The sequence below is a fragment of the Manis pentadactyla genome, chromosome 11, assembly GCF_030020395.1.
Source record: "Manis pentadactyla isolate mManPen7 chromosome 11, mManPen7.hap1, whole genome shotgun sequence".
In the NCBI taxonomy this organism is placed as follows: Eukaryota; Metazoa; Chordata; class Mammalia; order Pholidota; family Manidae; genus Manis; species Manis pentadactyla.
This window is the reverse complement of record NC_080029.1, coordinates 14,819,139-14,831,417: the sequence shown is the minus strand read 5'-3', so window position 1 is coordinate 14,831,417 and position 12,279 is coordinate 14,819,139.

Below are 12,279 nucleotides of genomic sequence, written 5' to 3'. Positions count from 1 at the left end.
ATGCTTGTGTCCCCTAAGTTCACATGTTGAAACCCTGATGTGATGGTACTAGGAGGTGGGTGTTCAGGAGGTAATGAGTTCATGAGGATGGAGCCCTCAGGAAGCAGATTAGTGCCCTTATAAAAGAGACCCGGCAGAACAGTCTCCAGCTTTCTTCCAGCCAGGTGAGGACACAGCCAGGAGTTATCAGCCTGAAATCTGGACGAGGGCTCTCACTAGCCCCTAATGAGTTTCTTTGACTTTAATAGCCAATCTATCACCAAATCCTATCAATTCTTAAAATGTTTCTTGGCTCCTTATTTGTCATTGAGAATTGTGCATCTTGATTTAGACCCTAGTGACATATTGTCTGGGACATGGAACACTCCTAATTTGTCTCCTGGATTCTGGTTTCACCCTGTGTGTAACAGATCCAGTAGAAGTCCTCAGCCTGGTGTTAAATACCTGCTCCTTCCATCATTTTTATCTCTGCAAGTTAGGCTATATTTATTGTGTTCCCATCTCAGTACATTTCCTTTTATCTTGGTTTAGAACCTTTTAATTACTCCTCACTCCCTGAAGGAATAAGTTCCCACCTGTAGCATGGCACACAAGGCTGTCCTGCCCTGGGCCTGCCTACATTTGGCCTCTTCCACAAAGTGCCAAGTTGTTTTATTCCTCCATGTTGATTACATGTACTCTACCATCCTCTTAGACGAGAATGCCTGTATCCATTTTTCTTTTTTAAAAGCCTTTATTTATCCTTTAAGACTTAACTCATCCATTTAGTCCATAACAAATGAGCACCTAACGTGTGTCACACACTGTCCTGGATGCAGAGCTGGTCAGGCAACGTTTCTGCTCATGGATCTTATGTGTCAGAAGAAGACCAATAATAAACTGGAAATAAATAAATGGAGTTGAAAAAAAAGCTACTTGCTGACTTGATTTGCAGATGACCTCATGATTTGATTCATGAGGTCTAAACTTTATTAAATCCTGGAAGACACATCCCATCACATGCTATGCCATCAAGCACTTGAAAAAAAAAACAATTTTACTTCTATGTTCTGTAGCAATTTTCCTCTTCTAACTTCCAGATAATAGCCCAGCTTTTATCTCTGGGAGGCTTTCTATGACTTTTGAATTAAATCTCAGTAACTGCCAATAATAGTAAGTAAACTTAAAGAAATAAAACAAGATGTTTTAGAGAGCAGAGGGAAGTGGTGGCCATTTACCGTGGTATTCAGAGAAGGCTCCCTTGAAGAAGGTGCCATTTGATTTGAGACCTGATTGGAGAAAGAACTAGCCATGCAAAGGTCAGGGGAGTAGACCATTCCAGGTAGAAGGAACAGTGAGTGCTGAGGCCCTGATGCAGGCAAATGTGATACATATGAGGAACAGAGAGAAGGCCAGGCTGGCTGAAGTACAGTGAATGAAGGGGACAATAATAGAGATGAGGTCAGAGAATTGCCAATGGCCAGATCCCACAATGTCTTATAATTCCTTGAAAGGAGTTTGTATTTTTAGCTTCCTCTATTGAAATTTCCCTGACCTTCTTTCACTAATTAAGCACACTTATTTCATCCCAAGTGACTCTGCTATTGAGTACACCTAGCTGGCCACCTGGCATTCTCATCTCAACTCCCCTGCAGCAAGGGTGAGACATGTGATCTTGACTTTTCCAATCAGATACATCCACATGACACTTTAATTTGAAAGAAAGCAGTGTGAGGAAACAGCTCTCTCCCAGAATCTAATTTTCGGATGACAGGGCAATGGGGCCTCCAGCTTTCAATGACAGAGGAAAGGGAGGCCTGGCATCCAGAACCTGGGGTCGGCAGTAGGAGCCACAGTATCTGTATCCAGTGACAGGGGTCTTGTCTTTGCTGATCGGATGTTCACTGACTCTTAGTCTGACTCTAGCCCCCCAGGAATTTCTGTAAGCAATCTGATATCCTTTTGTAAACTGCTAGAATGCCTTCTGTTTTTCTCATCTAAGAACGCTGACTGATGCAGGCAACGTAGAGGAAGTAGAGACATTTTCAATTAAGTTGTTAGGGTTGAAAACAAATCGGGAATTAAAACCTCTGCAAGTTATAAGCCATTGGGGGCATGATAGCTGATGTATAAAAACCCAATTTGCTCACAGCCTCGTGGAGAGTAAAACAATTGAAATAACATTGCTTTAAAATTGAAGGTGGGTATTTGGCAAATGGCAACTAGAAACTTGTAAAGATTTCTCTGACTGTAAAAAACCCCAGTGGGATGGCGCACAGGCTAAAAAGTAAGGGTGATCTCTCTTCTATGCTAATGCAGGTGCACTGGTGGGTGGGATTATATCCTTTTTCAATAGGAGCTGTTTTCTATCCACCCTCTAGCCTCCAAGCGTATATAATGCCATGCAAATGTTTCTACATTGAATTTCTGGCAACTGAAGGGGAGGTTTTGAACTACTTGACAGAGTTGGTATTCTTGTGTTGTAAATTCCAGTTTTTCTTTATCCCACTGGACTGTTTTCATACCCTGTTCTTCATGTTAATGTAATCATACTACTAGTATGATTGGTTCTTCCAGTTGGTTTCAGGGATATAACTCAGCATCAGTCCTCGGCTAAACCCTGAACTAGAATCAATCCTTACTTAACTCTATCAATAACCCTAGACATCAGGTATTATTTCTCCTATTTTATGAATGATGAAACTGACTCAGGAAACTGATGTTACTTGCCCAAGCACTTGGGCTGTGAAATCAGCATAGCAGTAGATCACTGTTCTGGCTACTAGATCAAATTAGCATGGACTGGGGAGCTTAAACAGCAGTTCTGGAGGCTGGCAGTCAGAGATCAGGGTGCCAGCACAGTTGGGTTTTGGTGAGGACCTCCTACCTGGTTGCAGATTGCTGACTTCTCGTTGTGTCCTCACACAGCTCAAAGGGACTGAGAGATTTCTCTGGGGTCTCTTTTATAAGGGCACTAACCGCATTCATGAGGGCTCCATCCACAGGATATAATTATCTTTCAAAGACTCCACCTCCCAACACCATCACATTGGGGGTTAGAAGGTCAACATATGAATTTGGGGGGAATACATAATTCAGTTCATAATAATTACCAAGAATATGTAAATAAATAGGGAAAAAAATCAGAGTCTATTGTGCTTTTCAGGGGTCTTACTTCATGAAACTGTAGTTTTGGTTTTTTATATACATGTAGTATAAATACTGGGTAGTGATGTAGAATATTTTTCTATGGTGAGTTGCAGTAAAACCTGTTTGAAATCTAATGGTTTTAGTCCAATACCTTCATGCTACAGGTGAGGAAAATGAGGCACAGAAAGATTAAGTAAACTGGCCAAAATTATTCAGCTGTTTAGAAGAAAAGAGAGGTCCCATACTAAGGCTCCTGCTAGTACCTTTGCTTTTTTATGTAAAAATGATCACAATGGTCCCTGTCTTGTCAATTTTACAGGACTGTTAATAGAATTTAAATAAGATAATTCAGAAGATTTTTTAAAACCATAAACCATTAAACAAATGGAAGATACATGTCTGTATGAGTCAGGGTTATCAGATAGAAGACAGAGACGGCTCTAGGTCTTTAGGCAGAAAGAAATTTATTCCGCCACGGCACTATTGGAAGGGCTAGGGTGGGGGCAGAAAGCAGGGAGAGATGACATTATCTGGAGTCCAGAAGATGCAGAAACCTGGTGCTGCTCCAGCAGGGCCTGTGGTCCCTACATTTGCCACTGGTTAACCACTGACAGAGGCAGAAGAATGGCTTCTCCTTTCTTCCCTCCTAACCTCGGTGAGGGCTTCTTGTCAGTAGAGCCTAACAGAATTTTTCTGCTTTGCTGGGGAGAACATGGCTCAGGGCCACAGATGGTGCCCAGCAAATGTGTATTTCAAGTTTTCTGGGGCTGTGCAGGGGCCCTCTTCATAAAAACAGTGCTGCCATCCTCATTCTTGGTACTGAAGGTAAGGCAGTGAGCAAAACAAAGTTCAGGCCCTTGTGGAGTTACAGTCAGGGTGGAGGTCAACGACATAGGCAGACCATAACCGAACAACTTTATAATATATTGGGGGTAGTGGGTGGCATGTATAAGAATAGGGAAGATAGTGAGCAATGTGTGTGTGCATGTGCATGTGTGTGTGTGTGTGATATTTTTAACAGTAATTTGGGAAGACCTCCATGATAAGGTGATATTTGGCTCTGCTTTAGCTATAGGCTGAGTGCTTGGGTCCTCTCAAGTTAATAGGTTGAAACCTCATCCCCAGCATGATGGTGTCTGGAGGTGGGACGTTTGGGAGGTGATTAGGTCATAGGGATGGAGCCCTCCTGAGTGGGATCAGTGCCCTTATAGAAGACACGCCAGAGAGATGCTCTCCCTCTTGGCCCTATGAGGACAAAGCAAGAAGGTAGCCATCTGCAAACCAGGAAGGGGACTCTCAGCATACACTGGATCTGCTGGTATCTTCATGTTGGACATCCCAGCCTCCACAGCTGTGAGAAGTAAATATTTGTTGTTTAAGCCCCTCAGTTTATGGCATTTTGTTATACCAGATTTCCTAAGACAGCTTCCTATCAACTGGTGCCATCTATGCTGTTTCCATCCATACCCAGTCATCTCAGTGACCTTCCAGCAACCAATCCTCAGGGATGCTCTGGGCACAATAGCCATTGGTCAAATCGGATATTCGACAATCATAATCTCAAGTCCAACAATTATTATATTTTGAGTATCTCTTTTGTGCCAGACACTGTTCTAAGCACTTTACACATATGATCAATTTAGTCTTTATCCCAGTTCTGTGAGGAAAGACCTATTGTTATTTCTATTTCATGATTGGAAAATGGAAATAGAAAGATGGAGTTCCTCACTCAAGGTCACACACAGCTAGTATATGCCAGTCTGGCTCCAGAGCCTGTGATTTTTCGGGTTATCCTATGTGACATGAAGGCAGAGACAGAACATGCTGTGGGAATATCCTGGGGAAAGAGGTTCAGATGAAGAGAAAAGCAAAGAGCCTGGGAGGTAAAGTTCGACATATTGGAGAAGCAATTGGAAGGCCTGTGTGGCTGGAGTGGAGGGAGGGAGATGTCATGGACTGAATTAATTGTGTGTCCTCCTCAACACCCCTAATTCATGTGAAGCTCTGACTCCCAGTACCTCAGAATGTAACTGCATTTGGAGATAAGATCTTTAAAGAGGTCTTGAGTGGGAACCTTAATCCAATATGACTGGTGTCCTTGTAAGAAGAGGACATTTGGATGCAGACAGGTGCACGCACAGAAGACAACTATGTGAGCGCACAGGGAGGAGGCGCCCCTGCCAGGGAGGGGGGCTCAGGAGAGACTGGACCTGCTGACACCTCGATGTGGGACTTCAGCCTCCAGAACTGTGAGAAAATAAATGTCAGTTGTTTAAGCCACCCAGTCTGTGCTAAGGCAGGACGGGGAGAGTGGGATGAGGTAAGACCAGAGAGTGCAGGGCCTTGAAGGCCACGGTAAAGACTTCAGATTCTGAGAGAGGTAGAAAATGATCTGAGGGTTCCGAGGAGCAGACTGACAGGATCTAACCCAATCTTAAGGTGTCATTCTGGCTGTCAGGGAGTCATAGCATGGAGGGCAACAGTCCAGGTGAGAGCTACTGATGGCTTAGATCAGAGTGGTAGCCGTGGAGTTAAGGAGGACTGAGCAGATTCTGGATGTATTTTGGAAGTGGTGCTGCCAAAGATTTGCTGATGGATCGGGTGCAGAATATGAGAGAAAGAATGGACTCAGAGATGCCTCCAGGGCTTTTTGGTCTGAGCACCGGAGATATATGATGGAGGAAGAAATCAAGAATTAAAACTAAGCTTGAAATTCCTGTTAGTCATGGGAATGGAGATGTTGAGAGGCAGTTGATGCCAGAGTGGGAGTTCAGGCAGAACGTTTGGGAATTGTCTGGGTAGATGGTATTTAAGACCATTAGATTGGATGAGATTATGCAGAAAATATGTTAACTAGAGATGTCCAATGACTGTATGCTGCAAACTTGGGACACTGGGAAAAGCATAGGATGCAGCAAGAGAGGCTGAAGAGCGTCCAGTGAGTAAGAGGGATGCCAAGAGAGGGAGTGGTGAAGCCAAGCACAGGGTGTTCCAGGGGGGGAAGGTGCTCAGCAATGTACAGTGATGGAGCACAGAGAGGGCTTAAAGACGACCGCTGGATTTAGAGTCTTTCTTTGGAAGAGCAGTGTTGAAAGTCTTACTTGAGCAGAAGAAAGACAGGAGGGAGAGGAAGTAGAGACAGTGAGAGTAAATGACCTTTTCAAGACATTGTTTTCTGGAAAAGGGGGAAAGAAATGGGCAGTATCTGGATTGGAATTTTGAGGTCAAGGGAGGTTTTTATTTCTATTTTTTGTTTTGCTTTGTATGTATTTCACCATGTTTGTGTGCTGATGGGCATGATCCCGTAGAGAGGAGGCCTTGGTGAGGCAGGAGCGGGAGGGGCCGTTGCAGGAAGTCAGAAGGGAGGCATTCCAGTGAAGGTTTGGGTTCCCATGGGGTGTAGACAGCTCTATCCAGAGTAAGGGGGGAAGACAGTGTAAGCGCCCAGGCACTGCTACCTGGAAAGACGCATTAGTGATTTTCTTTTTTAATAGCTCTATTGTTTCAGGGAAATAAGCAGGCTCATCACCTGAGAGTGAGGAGAAGAAAGGAGGTACAGGAGGCTTGAGGAGAAAGTGTGAAGTGATTATCCGGGTGAATGAAGGATAGGCTGCCAACCAGCAGTGAGGGCCCCCTAGAGGATGGGTCAGGAATGGCATGGGAGAGCCATTGCCCTTTTCTCCAGCGGAATTCCCTGGCTTGGGTGCAGGCTGAATGGAGGGCTGGGGTCTTGCAAGGACAGGAGGACATTGGAGAGAGATTAGCAAAGGCAAGGGAGCAACGGTGATGACGCTCTATCCGATGTAAGCCTGGAAGGGCTGGAGTGAGAAAGTGAGGAGGTGAGGGACCGTGGGAGGGAGGGAGAGAGGGAGCATCAGTAGGCTGTGGGTGTCCGTGAAGGGGAGTCATGGACTGACAATGTGTAAGTCAACTTCCCTCTGTCAATGTGATCGGGTTATTGGACCACGCTTAGGAGCCAGGCTTTTTTGGTTCCCACAGAATGAATTAATGCTTCAAGAGACAGGGATCCCTCATGCACAGTCCCGACCTTCCCTCTCCACCAGACATGGGTGCGTCTGGGATCCCCTCTCCGTGTTTTGAAACTCGGTATATCCAACTTGGAATTTCTTGTTGACATGCTCTGACTGGGTTGACCTTTAGGTGGGCTACTTTGTAGACATTTTCCCCCCTGTAGCCCTAAATACCTCCCTACAAGCAAGGTGATTCACCAGAGTTGGCTGTCTTACTTCAGCTATTAAAAACCAAACTGCAGTGTGAAAAAGTACAGGTTCAATTTGGGTGCCAAATCACTAAAAAAAATTGGTCCTTACGGGCTATAATTTGGGGAAAAAGAGTCCACAATTGATCCAAATGGAATGAAGGAGGAGAGTGAGCTGAGGGCCAAGGGGCTGGGAAGTGTCATCCATGGATGTTACCCATCACGGAAAAGCTTAGTTTTCCTCTCTCCATGCCATCTTGGCTGGTGGCAGCCCCTACTCCTCAGAAGCTGCCTCTACCTTGATGCCCCTCCACTGAGGCCTTAGGGTGCAGAGGGGTGGGTGGCACCTAACATCCAATGCTGGTGAGACTGGGGTGAGCCTTGGGCCCTGTTGAAACCGTAGGATAAATCACAGGGAGCCTCTCCTCCTCTGTCCCTCTCTGCTTCCAGGATGTGGAGAAAGTGAGGGTTCCTATGGCCAAGATTCTCACCTGGCCCTGGTCAGCTTGCTCACTACACACGTGCAGGCAATACATTGTTATTGACTCTATATAAAGGGCTCCGCCCGGTGCTCTGGACGACAGGGTGGCATGGCTGCAAGGCTGCAGGAGAGCAGAGGCTGAGTGGTGGCAGCGCCGAAGACAGAGACTGAGCCGGAAGCAGGGGCAGAGAGGCCCAGAGGCAGAGACCGGCTTGCTGCATGCAGACTCGCTCTGAGTGGACGGGATTCTAGTGATTGACCTGCCACCGTGGGAATACATTTGGGTATAAACCCTTTCACCCCAAGAACATCGTCATTCCTCGGTCTCATTGAATCCATTGTGAATCCATAGTGAATTTGTCTGGGGCTGAAACCCATTGGCAAGACACAGGATTTTGATCCAAAGCAAAAGAGGCTTCACTGAATGTCAAGATCAACGTTCAGAAGAAACATGAAAGGGAAGTACAAAACAGGAGTGGAGGCAAGGGTTTCTTATGAGGCACTGCCGGTTGCAATCCTGTACAGCTGGCCATGGCCATAGTCCCTAACACAGGAAAGAGAAAATAGTTGTTGAAGAGAAGCTTGCCCAGAGACTGCCTTACTATGAGCTTCTTTCAAGTGCCTCAAATGATTCACATCACTGTACTTAATTCCTGACTCCCACCCCCAGCTCTGAGCAAAGGTGACTGTAAGCTAGTTCTTGCTGTTCCATAGTTGCAGAGTGTTTCCATGATGGTTACAGCCCACTAAGGATGCTTGTGAAAGGTAAGCCCAGTTTTTCCTTATCAACTCTGCACATCTTTAGTTTTCAATTTACTAATCACAGAGGAAAATGAATTCAGCTGGTTTAATCACCAAACCAAAGGGGGCACACCTATAGGTGAGTGAGTGTCAGGTGCATCCCGTCAATAGGAGTGGGCTGTGGGGGCTCCTGGTTCATCTCATTGTCTCCCTGATGTCTCAGCTGGCACTGGGGACCGCTCTCTCTTAAGCCATGGAATGGTGTCTCTGCATTGCCAGAGTGTCTGCTCCTCCTGTGTCTTTCCAGGCAGAGTCCCTGTGGGGAAAATGGAAGTGCTTATGGCCAGGATCCTCACCTGACCCTAAACTACTTGATGTTGTAATTGGCCTACTGCTAGGCTACTGCTTGCACACCCATAGGCAATGAGCTGTTATTGACTGAGTCACTGTATAAGGAGCTCCCTCTGGTGTTCTGGGTGGAGGCAGAGATGGAGGTGGATTACAGACCTGCAGACTGCTGGATGTAGACCTGTAATCTTGACCTACTGCCATGAGAATAAAGCTGGGTATAAACCCTTTTACCCAAAGAATGTTCCATTGTTATTTCTTAGTCTCAATGAATCCATAGTGAACTTGCCTGGGACTGAAAGCCTCAGTCAAGACACTCCCCCTCAGAGACATGAGGCAAATCCCCCACATCAGATTTCATAGAAGAAAACAAAGAGGAAGATGCTTCTGGGGCTGCAGAATAAAAGAGTCCTCCAATCTACAGTACCATGTCATTTCATCCTAATCTCTACACCCAATGGTGTGCTAGGAAATGTTTAATAATTGGCTCTCTGGGAGGGGATGGGGTGTTGGGGAATGGATTTATAACTTGTGCCAGTTGTTGTGGTGTAAATACTACCCATCCCCCATGTCCAATGTCAGGCTTTCAGTGTGAGGTCACTGAATGCAAAGTTGGGAAGAGATGTGCATGTTGGCTGCAGCACACCACCAATGTTTCATTGTCAACCACGTGAAGGCAGGTGGACTCCAGAGAAGTAAGAAGTAGGGGGGTACCTTGAGGGATTAGGGAGTAATATGTTGGTGAACCCAATTCTAATGAGAGGGACATTCCCCACATCATCAAGCAATGCTCTGGACACCAGCTGGGTGTCCTATAAGTCATCTTAATTCTGACAGTACTTGGTGATAGCATCAGATGCCACAGGTTAAAGGTTCAGTCTCACAGACTGCTTTCCACTCCCCCCACTTTAGATGTCAGTGCAAAGCCCAGGTTAACTTGTGCTTCTGACCAAATGGCTATAAATCAGATGTTCCCATGACCCCCTCTTTGGATTCAGTTAATATGCTAGAGTGGCTCCCAGAGCTCAGGAAAGCCTTTTACTCACTAGACTACATGTTTATTATAAAAAGATACAACTCAGGAACAGCCATATGGAAGAGATAAGTAGGACAAAGTATAGAGAAGGGGTGCAGAATTTCTGTGCTCTCTAACATGCCACTGTCCTAGCACCTCCATGTGTTTACCAGCTTGGAAGCTCTCTGAAGCCCATCCTTTGGGTTTTTATGGAGTCTTCATTACATAGGCAGGATTGATTAAATCACTGGCCATTGGCAACTGATTTAACCTCCAGCCCTTTCCCTGTCCTGGGCCGGGGCAGTGGGACTGAAAGTTCCAACCTGCCTATCACAGGGTTGTGGCTCCATGGCCAACCATCCCCCATCCTTTGGTGCTTTCCCTGAATTATTAACATAACAAAAGACATCCTTATTGCTCTCATCACAGGAAATTCAAGGGGTTTAGGGGCTCTGTGTCTGAGAACCACAGACTAAGACCAAATATGTATTCCTTGTTATAAGTCACAATATCATGGGCAGAGATAACTTTCTGCCCATAAATAAGGAGAAATATTGGGGAAGATCCTTTTAGTGGGTGACCGGGAAGAGAGACTTAAGAAGAAGTATCATATGGGGTGTTTTGGGGATGTTGGGGTGAGAAGAAGGAAAAATCTCATTTGCCATTTATTGTGCAATTGAAAAAGGAAAATATTATTATTATTTTTTTTCTTTTAGGGGTGGGGGTAGGAGGTAGCACTCTGTACTTTAAAAAGCCCTCCAGGTGCTTTTTCTTTTTTTTTTTTTTTCATATCACTAATATACACTTAAATGAGCAACATTGTGATTACTAGATTCCCCCCCTTATCAAGACCCCACCACATACCCTATTACAGTCACTGTCCATCAGCCTAGTAAGATGCTATAGAATCACTACTTGTCTTCTTTGTGCTATACTGCCTTCCCTGTACCCCGCACCCCCACATTATGTGCGCTAATCATAATACCTTTTTCCCTTTATCCCTCCCTTCCCACCCATCCTCTACAGTCCCTTTCCCCTTGGTAACTGTTAGTCCATTCTTGGGTTCTGTGGTTCTGCTGCTGTTTTGTTCCTTCAGTTTTTCTTTGTTCTTATACTCCACAGATGAGTGAAGTCATTTGGTACTTGTCTTTCTCCACCTGGCTTATTTCACTGAGCATAATACCCTCTAGCTCTATCCACATTGTTGCAAATGGTAGGATTTATTTTCTTCTTATGGCTGAATAATATTCCATTGTGATTATGTACCACATCTTCTTTTTCCATTCATCTACTGATGGACACTTAGGTTGCTTCCATTTCTTGGCTATTATAAATAGTGCTGCGATAAACACAGGGCTCATATGTCTTTTTCAAACTGGGCTGCTGCATTCTTAGGGTAAATCCTAGGAGTGGAATTCCTGGGTCGAATGGTATTTCTACTTTGAGTTTTTTGAGGAACCTCCATACTGCTTTCCACAATGGTTGAACTAATTTACATTCCCACCAGCTGTGTAGGAGGAGGGTTCCCCTTTCTCCACATCCTCACCAACATTTGTTATTGTTTGTCTTTTGTATGGTGGCCATCCTAACTGGTATGAGGTGATATCTCATTGTGGTTTCAATTTGCATTTCTTTGATGATTAGCGATGTAGAGCATCTATTCATGTGCCTGTTGGCCATCTGAATTTCTTCTTTGGAGAACTGTTTGTTCAGATCCTCTGCCCATTTTTTAATCAGATTATTTGCTTTTTGTTTATTGAGATGTGTGAGCTCTTTGTATATTTTGGGTGTCAACCCCTTAACAGATCTGTCATTTATGAATATATTCTCCCATACTGTAGGATGTCTTTTTGTTCTACTGATGGTGTTCTTTGCTGTACAGAAGCTTCTCAGTTTGATATAGTCCCACTTGTTCATTTTTGCTTTTGTTTCCCTTGCCCATGGAGATATGTTCATAAAGAAGTTGTTCATGTTTATATTCAAGAGAGTTTTGCCTATGTTTTCTTCTAAGAGTTTTATGGTTTCATGACTTACATTCAGGTCTTTGATCCATTTGGAGTTCACTTTTGTGCATGGGCATAGACAGTGATCCAGTTTCATTCTCTTACATGTAGCTGTCCAGTTTTGCCAGCACCATCTGTTGAAGAAACTGTCATTTCCCCATTGTATGTCCATGGCCCCTTTATCGTATATTAATTGGCCATATATGTTTGGGTTAATGTCTGGAATCTCTATTCTGTTCCACTGGTCTGTGGCTCTGTTCTTGTGCCAGTACCAAATTGTCTTGATTACTGTGGCTTTGTAGTAGAGCTTGAAGTTGGAAAGTGAGATCCTCCCTGCTTTATT